The following is a 13540-nucleotide window of genomic DNA, read 5'->3' as shown; positions in this document are numbered from 1 at the left end:
TTACAGATGAGGGAACCGATACTAAGAAGTTTAAAATTTTGTTTTCCTTCCATATCCATGTCCTTGATTGCCATAGTATTGTCTTCAGCATATAGTAAGAAAGAAAGTTTTGCACAGAACTCTAAGATAAAGACTTGGTAAAATGAACTAATCAAGAATTAAAAGAAAAATGGAAATACAAGGAGGGAGTTATATTAGTCAGTTTTTCATTACTGTGACCAAAATACTTGACAACAACTTTGATGAAAAAAAGTTTATTTTGGCTCATGGTTTGGAGGTTCAGTCCATGGTTGGATGGCTCCATTGCTCTGGGCTCAAGGTGAGGTAGAACATCATGGCAGAAGAAAGCTCCTCCACTCATGATAGCCAGGAAGCAGAGAGCAGGGGGAAGGGGCTTCAGGGAAGATAAACCCTTCCAGGATACATCCCCAGTGACCCACATCCTCCAGCCATGGCCCACCTGTATACAGTTACCACTCATTCAATCCATTCAAACTAGGCTGGACTGATTAGGTTACAGCTCTCATAACCTAATCTTTTCACCTCAGAATAGTCCTGCATTAACACAGGAGCCTTTGGAGGACACCTCATATCCAAAGCTTAACATCAGTCTAGGTGAGGAAAGTTTTAGGAAGGAAGATATGCTTGCAATGGTTTGGTTTGTAATATTTTTTTAATAGGTGGGTATATAAGTCACAGAAGATGTAGAACTTTAAAAAAAAATTATGGGGCTGGGGATGTGGCTCAAGCAGTACCATGCTTGCCTGGCATGCGCGGGGCACTGGGTTCCATCCTCAGCACCACATAAAAATAAAATAAAGATGCTGTGTCCACCGAAAACTAAAAAAATAAATATTAAAAAATTCTCTCTCTCTCTTTAAAAAAAATTATGGCATCTGTTTATGTCTCTGCGTCTCAAGTTTTATTAATAGAAATGTTGAACATGACCAGACGCAGTGTTCTATACCTGTAATCCCAGCTAAGGCAGGAGGCTCATGAGTTCAAAGCCGGCTTCAACAACAGTGAAGTGCTAAGCAACTCAGTGAGACCCTGTCTCTAAATAAAATACAAAAATAGGGCTGGGGATGGGGCTCAGTGGTTGAGTGCCCCTGAGTTCAATCCCTGGCACCCATCCCCACAAAATAATAAAATTTAAAAAAAACGTTGAACATGAAGTGGGGGGGGGGGGGGCGTAAATGGTTAATGTTATTTAAAGAGGTGTCATGGAAATAGAATTAAGTCACTTTTACATTTAATTAGATAGAGGTGAAATCAAGGAAGAAAAATAGAAGTTACTAATGACCAGAATAGATTCTCTGCACACAGAAACCTGGACTAACCAAGTAGTCAATCAGGACTCATTTTTAGACTAAAGAATCAATTACATTATTTTACAAAGTGAGTGATCATTTGCTTGTGATAGTCTCTCCAAATGGAAAATCCATTCATGAAATGAAAGCTGGGGAAGGGAATGATGAGATTGAGTGGATCTGGTGAGGAGCTGGGGGAAGTTAATTTCTGTTTGAACCAGAGGTGAATGGAAAGCCAGTAAGGCTGGTGGAATTAAGAGAATATCAAAGGTAAGATGGCAGAAATGGTCAGACCAAACCCATCAGGGAATAATACAACTCAAAGAGATCCATTAACTAAAGGCTCAAACCACCTTAAGATATGGAAGTATAACACAACTGACCAGGTTACAATTTCTTTTGTTACATCAGGCTTCAGAGAATACCACCTGGCAAGCTTTATTGTTTGTAATACCTCCTAAATTCCAGCAGCACGCTATTTGTGTTTTTCTACAGATGGTTAATTTGCCACATGTTGATTTTTCACAGTTTCAGTATTAGAAATTAGCCTTTTAAAAACTTGGTCTTGGGGGCTGGAGGTGCAGCTCAATGGTAGAGTGCTTGCCTAGTATGAGGACATGAGTTCCATCCCCAGCACCCCCTCAGAAAAAATCTGGCCATTTTCTGATCCCCTATTTTCCCTTTATCTGCAGTTTTTGTACTTCTTTTATAAGGATAAACTAGGACTAATACATGGGAATATAATCCTGTACTTATTCCTCATCAATATTCCAAATAATGTTACTCAAATATTAAAAACAATTTTAGCATTTTAAATCTTTTATTATCCCATGAACTTTATGCAGAATGAATTACTATCTTTCTAACAACATTTATTAATACTTAACTATAAGTTTACTAGGCACTCACCACATGCCAGGTAGCATTGTGTACTGGGGTAACACAGAATCCTGAGGTTCTAGTAGCAAGAGAGAAATAAGGTCAGTGATATCAATTTAATGGAAAAGGGAATGTTTAATTTATTCTTGGTATGTTGGCAAATTTGTCCAAGTGGGGAATTGGGCTGAGTCTGCACAGAGAATTCATTTGGAAAGTTCCGGGAGTTCCTTATAAAAGGGACAAGGAATCACTTACTCCTACCTCCCTAGTTTGATAATTTAGCAACTGTTTCTGTTTCTTAAAATAACAGAAAAAAAAAAAAAAAACAGAAGAAAGAGTTACAAGAATAAAGGAGCAGAAATCTTATTTACTTCATACCTGAGGTGGGGCAACTGTCTTTAAACATATTTCAAGTCTGAAAGTAAATGTTTATAAAACAGGATTCACAATCAAGGGAAAGGGGTGGAGGAAAAGGAAGATCACTTTATTGTATTAAGTTAAAACAAATGAGTAAAAATATCAATATTTATGCTTGGGAATACATATACCATCTTTCAAAGAAGATTCTAAAATTGAAAATGAAAGCCTATGGACCCATATCCAACATCATAATATTTGCCCTAGTGTTTTGTATTTCTAATATCATTTTTTAAAAATGTTTTTTACAGTTGTAGATAGACAACATGCCTTTTTTAATTTATTTTTTTAACGTGGTACTGAGGATCGAACCCAGTGCCTCACACATGCTAGGCAAGGGCTCTGCCACTGAGCCTTCCTAATATAATTTTTAAAAGTTCTAAAGAGAGTCTGCCAAAGTCCTTGGCAGCACCCTACCCCCTATAGTATGCTTGTCTTTGAAACAATCAACAGTACCCCAACCAAGTTCTTACTTACCCTGACTTGCCCATCTTCACATCTTTCTAAGTCTGGCTTTAAACTATAACTTTTAAAAGGCAATTTTTTAGCTCTAAGTTTTGTCACTCCACCTCCTCACCGCCCCCATTCACTCCTTTCAAATTCTATTAGTTTCGCTTTTCTCCCTGAAAGGACTCTAGATAAATATATGAACAACACAATCACAAAAGCAAAGGCTGCAGCAGCCAGAGCCTGAACATGCACACTAACATCCAGTCGTATCCTTCTTGAGGTTGTTCTACCTCTGATCAAAATCAGCGGACCAGGAAGAAGGAAAAAGCTGAAGCAGGAAGGTTGTTCCCTTCCTTCCACTTCCCCCACGCCAGGCACCCCTTAGATCTCCCGTCCCCAGGGCCGCATCCCGACTTTTCAATCACCCCTCCCCAACACATACACACACCCGCCCCCGCTGTCACCCGCCACTGCCTGCGAAACAGTCATAGCCTTTGTTAAAACGTCCACGAGCACAATGGACCAGAAGAGGGACACATTCCCGGGGGCGGGGTAAAGGAAAGTCACACGAAAGCTACGCCCTCCTTGGCACGAGCCCGGGCCAACAGCCCACCTCTAAATCCTCTCCCGAGCGATGGTGAAGGTTTCTGGCAACTATGCACCCCGAGAAGGCAGTGAGGGGGAAGGGATGTGTCTGGGACGCTGCTCAGGGGCACCAAGCAGGGGGACTGAACTTGAAGCTGGGACACTCTCCAGCGCCCTTGGCCAGCTTCCCGATCCTGCCAATCCCGTGTGTGGACTTCCAGCCTCTGGAGCCTTTCTCCAATTTTTCTCCTTATACACACCCTCGCCCACTCTCCACAAGCACTCGGTTCTCCACGCGGTCCTGGCCGGACACCCTTAGGCAACGTCACCACCAGTGCTGCCTCACGTCTAGTTAGTTTCTCTTTGCTGGACTGAAATCACCCCCACGCACCCCGATCCCTCCTGGGACGCTCGCCTGGGACCAAGTTACCCAGGAGGAGCCCCGAGCTCCTGCCACACTTACCGCGCGTCCCTCTCCGCTACTCAGCGCTCTGAAGAGTTGCTCGCCGCGCCTGCGCGCTCCCACAACTGCCGAGTCCAGCCGGAGCTAGCAGGCAGGAGCGGACGGGAAGGGAGGTGATAAGCTACAGGACCGGGTTGGGGCGGAGTTATGAAATAAGGGGCGGGGCTAGTAGGGGTGGTGAATGAGGGGCGGGGCCAGGCGGAGTGGGAAACGGAGGAATGGAGGGAGGAGTGGAGCCTCTGCTGTCACCACTGCCTCTGCCGGGAAGACCGACTACCCTGGGCATCGGTCTGGGGCTCTCCACTCTTGGTAGACAGAAAAGTCATCGAGGCGCCTCTGCACTCTCAAAAAAACCAGACCTGGCGCAGGGCCAAACAGTCAGCCCTCGGGACTTCCTCAAGCCACACAGATTCCTGCCAGACTTTACCCCTTTCACATGCCTATATAACTACACATTTTTCTTTCCTTTGTCACTGCTCATCATGCACAGTCCTCAGCCCTTGTGAAGGGAGTGGAGATTTCTCTTCCACAGATGACCTATGCAGGTATTCGAGCGAGTCCAGATCATGACTGGCAACCATCCAAGCATTGCCCACTGTTACAGTTCTGGGAATTGCCCTTTCCCTAAGGACAAATTCTCTTGCCCTGCTTCTAGACAACTTTTGGGGACAACAGTGTGCTTTCTCTTGGGAAAAAAAAAAAAAAAATCTTGAACAAACCTACAGGAATATCTTGGAAAGGAGAGAACATAGATTGTCAAATAACACCCATCTTTGAATCTGCCTTTTAGGCTGCTACTTTAGAATTTGTATTTTAGAATATTAAAAGCCCTTCTTAGAAACAAAATAAAAGATCTGTACTGTTGTGGAAATGACAACCTAAGGGCTGAAGGTTTTCTGGAATTTAGCATTCTAGGGAGCCTAACTTGATTATTATTCCATGCTGCATGTGTGCTTAATTGGAAGTTCTATGCTTTTCTGTTTAGATTCTGGTCAGCTGTGGCACCTCACATGCCTTCAGATCGGCTATTAAAATAAACACACACCTGAGTGAATCCAAAGTGAATTGTGCTGTGGGCCTGAAGTGATTTATTCCAAACTAATTTCCCCCTTTTCTTTTTACTTTAGTAATGATGGAATTAAGATGTATTTGGTTCATTAAGAATAAAAGAATCACCACAGGATCACACCAATATTCCTTCCCAGCAAGTATTTTGATTGTAATTGTAGCATTTTACGGAAGAATCTGGTAACTGCATTTAAAGATAAGACTATCATGAAAATCTTCTTGTTAACCTTTATGGTTCTTTCATTTGTGTATTTTACAAAGCCAACTTGCTTGAACACATTTCTATTTTGCGTTTGTCAAATAAGTATAAAGAGACTGTAGGAAGGACTTATTGCAGAAAAGTATGTTGGCAAATACAGACACAGATGAATACATCTATAAGTGTCTGGAAGCAGGGCATTGTCCTATTCATTTCACTAGTAAAAGTTTTCCCTTATGGAAGGTACTTAAAAAACACAATGGGTTAATAAAAATAATTTTTTGCATCCTAACAGATGTGTATATGTAGGTTTTTAAAAACTTTTCATTTAATTACTGGGTTTATTTATTTATTTATTTATTGACTGCATTTGTCAGGTTATTTTGATTGGAGTAACAAATACTAAATTGAAGTAGCTTAGGTTATTGTGTAACCCAAGTTGTAATTCTATGATTGGTCTTGGGGATAAATGGAACCAGAAGCTAGAATGCTTCAAATTCCAGTTCAGGCTCTCAATCTTACCACTCTCAGACAGGGTCATTTTTTTTTTTTCTAAACCTCCCAAAGTCATGAGCTACAGGCTTGGAACTGTGGCCTCTGAGAAGTAGTAGTGGGATCATGCCTATTAAATTGCTATCAGACAGAAGATGTCTCTTTCCGCATTTCCAGTTTTGCTTTGTTTTATTTGTTTGTTTGTTTTTGATTTTGAGACAGGGTATCAACATCATTCCAGTTTTTAAAACACCAAAGGAAGAGCCTAATTGGATGGGTTTGGGTATCATAACCACTCCTGTAAAGAAAATACATGTGTGACCTAAGAAAAAAATAAAGAGAAATATTTCTAAATGAAAAGGTTAGATGGACATGCTATTTTCAGAAGAAGAAAAAGATACACATCTTACATTATTAGAGGACAGAAGTCTAAAAATAGTCACACTGGGCTAAAGTAAGATGTCCACAGAGTAGAGATCCTTTCTGGAAACTCTTTGGAAGACTTCTTTTTTATCTTTTCCAATTTCTAGAGGCTGTCCCCATTCCTTAGTTCATGACCCCCTTTCATCTTCAAAATCAGCCATGATATTACTCTGACACTCATTTTTAAAACTGAATTGCTGTGGGGGGGGGGGGGGGTACTGGAGAATAAACCCAGAAGTCCTTTACCACTGACCTATATCCCCACCCTTTTCAAACCTTTTAAAAATTTGAGATGTGGTCTCATTAAATCGCTGAGGGTCTGGCTAAGTTGCTGAGGCTGACTTCAAACTTGTGATCCTCCTGCTTCAACCTCCTGAGTAGCTGGAATTATAGGTGTGTGCCACTGTGCATAGCTGACACTGACATTTTTGTCTACCTTGTCTACATTTAAGGACCCTTGTGATTATATTAGGCCCATCCAGATAATCCAAAATAATATTTCTTTAGGGGAATTAGAGTTATAGATAGAATTATTGTTCTTGTGGTTGTTGTTGTTGTTGTTATGGTTGATAATCACCTGACCTTCAGATTTTCACAGGTTCTGGTATTAAGACATAGATATGTACGGGGGGGGGGGATTGGGGAGAGCTGGCATTATTATCCCTACCAAAGTATTTATTTTCATAAAAATAATGGAGCCTAAACCATTGGTTTTCAAAGTGGGGCATTTATAAACAAAAATACTGACTTCTGGATCCCACCCATTATGATTTAATTGGCCTGGAGTTCCTTTGCCCCTTTAAACATACACACACTTACAAAGCATGCACACATGCACACATGCACTCACACACACAATTAACTGGATTAAAATGGGACATCTCACCCATGCTGGGCCAATGGAGAACTTCCCTGGGGATTTAGAATAGGGAGAGGCAATTGGTAATATTGAGTATCCGGTGCTATATCATATCCATGTAGGTGCTGTAGCATCAGGAGAAGTAGAGAAAACAAGACTGGAGGGAATGGGAGAGACAAAGAAAAAAGGTAGACAGAGTGTAGCTGAGCCTGCATCCTCAATGGTTGTCTGACTCATGATTAAAATGGCTTTCTTAACTCAGGGATTCTATGAGGAATCACTGAATCCACATAAGAAAGTCACTTATTCTACCAAAGCTAGCTCAAGTTGATTTCTCTTACAGAAACCCTAAAGTGTTCTAATTAATATGTGATGTAAGCTTAATTTTCCTCCAGTTACTTCTTTTGATATGTCTGTTGTTTAATAAATAAGGCAGGATTAAAAAACAAACTTTTAGAGTTGTTATTACAGATCATCCTTCTACATCACCAGCACTCATCTGTTGAGAGCCACAGCCTAAGCCGCCCCAGCAAACACACGCCTCACCACAGGAGCTCTTCAGGAATTCCCTCAGAGCCCAACTGCCACCACGGGCTTCAGCTGAGCCACTCAACCCCCACTCCTCCCGCTCTTGAGGCCGATTTGCTGGATTGCGTGGGCAGAGCCAAAAGAGTCCCCCAATGAGCAGTTCCGTGGTCTGAAAGGGCTGGGAAACAGCCCAATGAGCATCGCCACAGAGGAGCCAATCAGCTGGAAGTTTGCTGGGGCCATGGTGAGCCAATCAGCTGGAAGTTTGCTGGGGCCGCTTCAGTTGTGGCTCTCAACACTCATCTCTGATATCCCATATTCTTCTACTCCTCCATTCTCTTAATAGTTACTCAAAGTCCTTGAAAGGGGCTTCTCCCTCCAATAGTCCAGTTTCCCTCAGACATACTAGGCAAGTATAGATCCTGCTTAACTGATGTCCAGTCAATAATAATGACTTGCAAATCAAATCTCTAGCACTAAACCCTTTCCTGATTTTCAGAACTATGGTAACAGCTGGCTAATGGATCCTTCTTCTTCAAGGTAAAAGAAATAGAACTCAGTTTTTCTCCCCAGATCTGCCTTTTTATTGCATTTTCTTTCCTTGTAATGAAACCACCATGAACCTACTACGTACATTCAAAGTGGAAATAACTAATGACCACTTTGTCTTAATTCCCAGGTGTCTATTCATTCTACCTCCTTTATGTTTCACATATTAATTCCTCTGTCTTGCCTCACTTCAGATTGATCCTCAATCACTTGAGCTACAACATGGTCTCCCAATTCATCTTCTTGTCTTTAATTTCTCACAAGTCCAAGCCACCTGTTATGATTTGGAAAGGAGGTGTCCCACCAAAAGCTCCTGGGTTAATACAGTAATATTCAGAGGTAAAATAATTAGATTATGACAGCTGTAACATAATCAGTCAATCCAAGTTTGAATGGAATGACTATGTGGTAACTCTAGGCAGGTGGGGTGTGGCTGGAGGAGGTGGGTCACTGGGGGTATGCCTTTGGAGGTTATATCTTGTCCCTCTGGCTCCTCCTTCTCTCTTTGCTTCCTGGCCACCGTGAGCAGAGCAGCATTCTGTCACCGTGTCCTTCTGTCATAATGCTCTGCCTCAGCTTAGGCCCAGAGCAATGGAATCAGTTGACCGTGGACTGAATCTCTAAAACCATGAGCCAAAATAAACTTTTCCTCCTTTAAGTTGTTCTTCTCAAGTATTTTTGGTCACAGTGACATAAAGCTAATACACCATCCTTCCCAATTTTGCCGATTATCTTTATAAACACAAATATGATCAAGCCTCTGTACTGCTTAAAAACATTTTATGAATACTATTCACTTAAATTACAAACTCCTTAGGCACGATCAAATTTTCTAATTATCTGGCTCTATCACACCTTTGCAAATTCGTATCCCCACTCATCATATACATATACCCTAGGCTATTGTTTCAATTTGTCTTATATTTTCTTTTTCTTTTTTGATACGATATATTTTACTTATAAAATGATGTAAATATCATTTGAAATTAGGAAACAGTTCAAATTTCTATTCATAAAATTATGAATAAAAATAGCAAAAGTGGATTGATAGAGCCACACAATAATAACAAAACAGGAAGGCAATGAAACATTCCAGAGACATCTTGGAAAGTTCCAAAGAAACACATTTGAGGCTAGGAATCCACTTAAGCTGTAGTTGCATAACAGGTTATATTCATTCCTGCATTTTCTCAATAAGCTCTTCCTTATGTTTGCCTTTTTCTTTTCCAACTTGTTGAGACTTGGCTTCGCATTCAATAATTTCTTTTTCTATCTTTGTCCAGTTTTAGCCTGATGATAACCACCTTGCTTAGGTGAATGCCCACTTGAATGGTTGAGTCATTAGCCTTCTCATGCTGCAACCATTTGATATAGATGACATATTTCTTTCTATATACCTGGACTTCCTTGCCAATTTTGCAATCATTTTAGAGTCTTAAACCCTGAACTTTGTCATTCTTGCAGGTGGGTATGGAATGAATGTTTTACTTCTGCTGCAACTCGTTGGAGAGCAGAGACTACTGTAATCTTCCTGCGCATGTGTGAGAGGGCACTGAAATAGCATTTGTAGTTTCTGCTGCATCACAGGATCACCACAAGGTTGAACTCCATAATGGTTGTCTACCTGATGCCTCTGTCTTATATTTTCATGCTGTTAGGCATTTTTCATTCTCTCTATCCAATAGACACATGTTGAGAGACCAAGCTCAAATGATATCCACTATCTAAGATACTCTTGATGCCACTACAGGCAAAGTAAACTAGTTATTTCTACTTCACCTTGCTATTCTAGTACTCTCCTCCTCCTCCTCCTCCTCCTCCTCCTCCTCCTCCTCCTCCTCCTCCTCCTTTTGTACCAGGGATTAAACCCAGGGGCATTTAACCACAGAATTATATCTCCAACCCCCTTTTTATATTTTATCTAGAGACAAGGTCTCACTAAGTTTCTGAGGCTGGCTTTGAACTCACAATCCTCCTGCCTCAGCCTCCCAAGCCACTAGGACAACAAGCCGTGCACCACTGCCCCTGGCTAGCATCCCACTTCTTAAAGCTTGTACTCTACCAATTTATGCCTGCGTCTTCCACTTCACTAAGAGATCTTTGGGTGCAGAGACAGTGCACAGCCAGCATTTATCACAAAGCATGAGACATATTAAGTTAGAAAAAATTCTTGTGGAAAAAATATGTGCTATGATTTAAATATTAGTTCTCTCTAAAATTCATGTTGAGATTTAATTTTCATTGTAACAAAAATGAGGCCTAGGTCTGAGGTTGTAGATCAGTGGTAGAGTGCTTGCCTTGCATGTGAAAGGCACTTTGGTTCGATCCTCAGCAGTACATAAAAAATGAAATAAAGGCACTGTGTCCATCTCACACACAATATATATATATATATATATATATATATATATATATATATATATATATATATATATAGAGAGAGAGAGAGAGAGAGAGAGAGAGAGAGAGAGAGAGGCCTAATAGAAGGTACACAAATCATGAGAGCTCCATCCTCATGAGTAAATTAATGCTTTTATCACAGGAGTGGGTCAATCATAAAAGAGAGGGATGGGGCCCTCTTTTCTTCTCTTTCACATGCAGTGGATTTCTGTTACCATGTGGTATCCTCCATTAAATTATGGGAGAGCAAGAAGGCCTTCACTAGATATAGCCCTTTGATCTTGGACTTCTCAACCTTCAGAACTGTGAGAAATAAATTTCTTTTCTTTATAAATTACTCAGTCTGTGGCATTCTGTTCTAGCAGGAGAAAATGGACTGAGACAGAAGGAAAAAAAGGGAAAGAGATTCCAAACTGTCTTTTGTTCATGATGTCCCAGTTCTCTTTTTAAAATCTCTTGTGTTACATATCACTTCACTAATATTCACTCCAACAGTTCATTCCCAACACCTGTTTTAAGAATTGGCTCAAACACTCACATCCAGAAATAGTGGAGTAGTACACGTGCTGATTGAGCCCCTGCTCTGATAGATAATTTCCTTTAGGACTTTTCATCACTTATGTATTTAATCCATACTGACAACATAATTTTAGCTGTTCTTAACTTTGTATGTATGAATATATGTGTGTGTGTCTATCTATCTATCTATCTATCTAATCTATCAGGGATTGAACCCAGGGGTGCTCTACCACTGAACTACATCCCCAGTCCTTTTTATTTTCATTTTAAGACAGAGTATCATAAAGTTGCTGAGGCTGGCCTTGAGCTGACAATCCACCTACCTCAGCCTCCCAAACTGCTGGAATTTCAGGTGTGTACAACTACACCCTGCATCTTTATATTTTTAACAATTCCCTGTGACTGGTAAACTGCAAGAAAACAGGGTTTTATTTTTGTATTTCTTTCATATCTTTTCAAAAACTGTTGGTAAACATAAACGAAATAAGATAGAGCATCTGATGGACCATAAAATTTGGCTCAATAAATTTAAAAGGATTGAAATTATACAGATTATGTGCTGTAACTACAATAAAATTAGAGATCTAGAAAAAGCCCCATATATTTGGAAATTAAATAACAAACATTAATTACATTTTATATACTAGCACACATTAGAGAATAAAATTTTAATTACAACAACAGCATAAATTATATAGTGTTTAGGAACAAATATATCAAAGTATATTCAAAACTTCTATATTAAAACCTACAAAATACTACTGAGAAAATTTCATCAAAATCTAAATGAAAAAAATGTACCATGCTTCTACATAGGAAGACTCATAATTGTTAAGATATCATTTCTCCAACATGGATTTTAGAGGCAGTATACTCCTAATTGTAATCCCAGAAGAGTTTTAAAGAAATACTAATTGGATAGGGCATAGAGGAAAATAAAGGCATATGGAAATGCAAAAAATAAATCTATATTATGCAAAGTAGTTTTGAAAAAGAACAAAGCTAAAGAACTTAAAATAACTGACAATTGAGGCTTATATTTTAATAGTAATGAAGACAGTGTGACATAAGGATCAACAAATATATCAGTAAAATTGCATAGAGAGTGTAGAAATATCCTCCCACCTGTAAAGTCATTTGACTTTTGGACAAAATAACCAAGGCAATTCTTTGGGGACAGAAAAGTCTTTTCCATGAATGATACTGGAACCACTGAAATAAAACTCAATTCTCTTTTGGGAGGGTATGGGAGGTAACCGGGGATTGAACTCAGGGGCACTCAACCAGTGAGCCACATCCCCAGCCCTATTTTGTATTTTATTTAGAGACAGGGTCTCACTGAGTTGCTTAGAGCCTTGCTTTTGCTGAAGCTGGCTTTGAACTCGTGATCCTCCTGCCTCAGCCTCCTGAGCCACTAGGATTACAGGCATGCGGGCTCAATTCTTACTTTATGCTATAAACAAAAATTAATTTGAGATGGGACAGATATGTAAAATAAGAAGTAAAACTATAAATCTTTTACATAAATACGTAGACTATCTTTGTGACATGAGGTCAGGTAAAGGTTTCTTAGAATAAAGAAAGCAGTAACCATAAATGAAAAACAATGATAATTTAGACTTTGTAAAATTTAAAACATTTGCTCATCAAAAGGCATCATTAAGAAAATTAATGAACAACTAGGCACAATGGCACAGGCCTGTAATCCCAGCTACTTGGGAGGCTGAGGCAGGAAGACGGCAAGTTTGAAGCCAGCCTCAGCAACTTACGAAGGCCCTAAGAAACTTAGTGAGACCCTGTCTCAAAATAAAAAATAAGAAAGAGCTGGATGTAGTTCAGTGGGGTAGAAGTACCCCTTGGTTTCATCGCCAGTATCAAAAGAAAAGAAATTAAAAAACAATCATCAGGCTGGGAGAAAAATTTGTAAAATATATACATTTGACAAAATACTGGTATTGAAATACATACACAATCTTTGCAACTCCACAATAAAAAGAAAAAAAAAACTATTCAAAATGAGCAAAAACATTAAGTAAAACCCTCACATATATGGACAATGAGTACATGAACATATGTCCAATATTATTAGTCATCAGGGAAATACAAAATAAAATTACAATTAGCCAGTTTGACTAAAATTGAAGGTATTAACACCATTAGTTTACATATAAACTAGTACAAGAAGGTTCATAGCAGCTTTATTTATAATAACCCAAGATTGGAAACCCATGTAACCTTCTTTAGGACAATGGATAAACAGTATCTTCACAGAAAGATATACTACTTAGCAATCAAAAGGAACAACGTAGATGAATAGGAAAAAAATATGTTAGCTGGGGTTGGCTCATGCCTATAATCCCAGTGGCTTGGGAAGCTGAGGCAGGAGGATCAAAAGTCAA

General features: G+C 39.7%; 1 protein-coding gene and 1 pseudogene across 2 annotated transcripts in view; both read right to left on the bottom strand.

Moving 5' to 3' along the window:
• Prrg1 (proline rich and Gla domain 1) overlaps window positions 1-4193 on the bottom strand; it is a 102834-nt gene extending 98641 nt beyond the window's left edge. Inside the window, exon 1 of one of the 2 annotated variants that reach the window (XM_027927439.2) lies at window positions 4105-4193. The gene's annotated coding sequence lies outside the window, so the exon portion shown is untranslated. Of the gene's footprint in view, window positions 1-2219; window positions 2270-4104 lie in introns of those variants that run through there. The other variant, XM_071606416.1, reaches the window with a different exon arrangement.
• Window positions 4194-9396: 5203 nt separating this feature from the next.
• On the bottom strand, window positions 9397-9833 carry LOC114086182 (large ribosomal subunit protein uL24 pseudogene; annotated as a pseudogene).
• Between the last annotated feature and the right edge of the window lie 3707 nt (window positions 9834-13540).

The sequence above is a fragment of the Marmota flaviventris genome, chromosome X (genome assembly GCF_047511675.1).
Source record: "Marmota flaviventris isolate mMarFla1 chromosome X, mMarFla1.hap1, whole genome shotgun sequence".
Classification (NCBI taxonomy): Eukaryota; Metazoa; Chordata; class Mammalia; order Rodentia; family Sciuridae; genus Marmota; species Marmota flaviventris.
The sequence above is the reverse complement of the archived record's forward strand: the minus strand, read 5'-3'. Positions and strand labels throughout refer to the sequence as shown.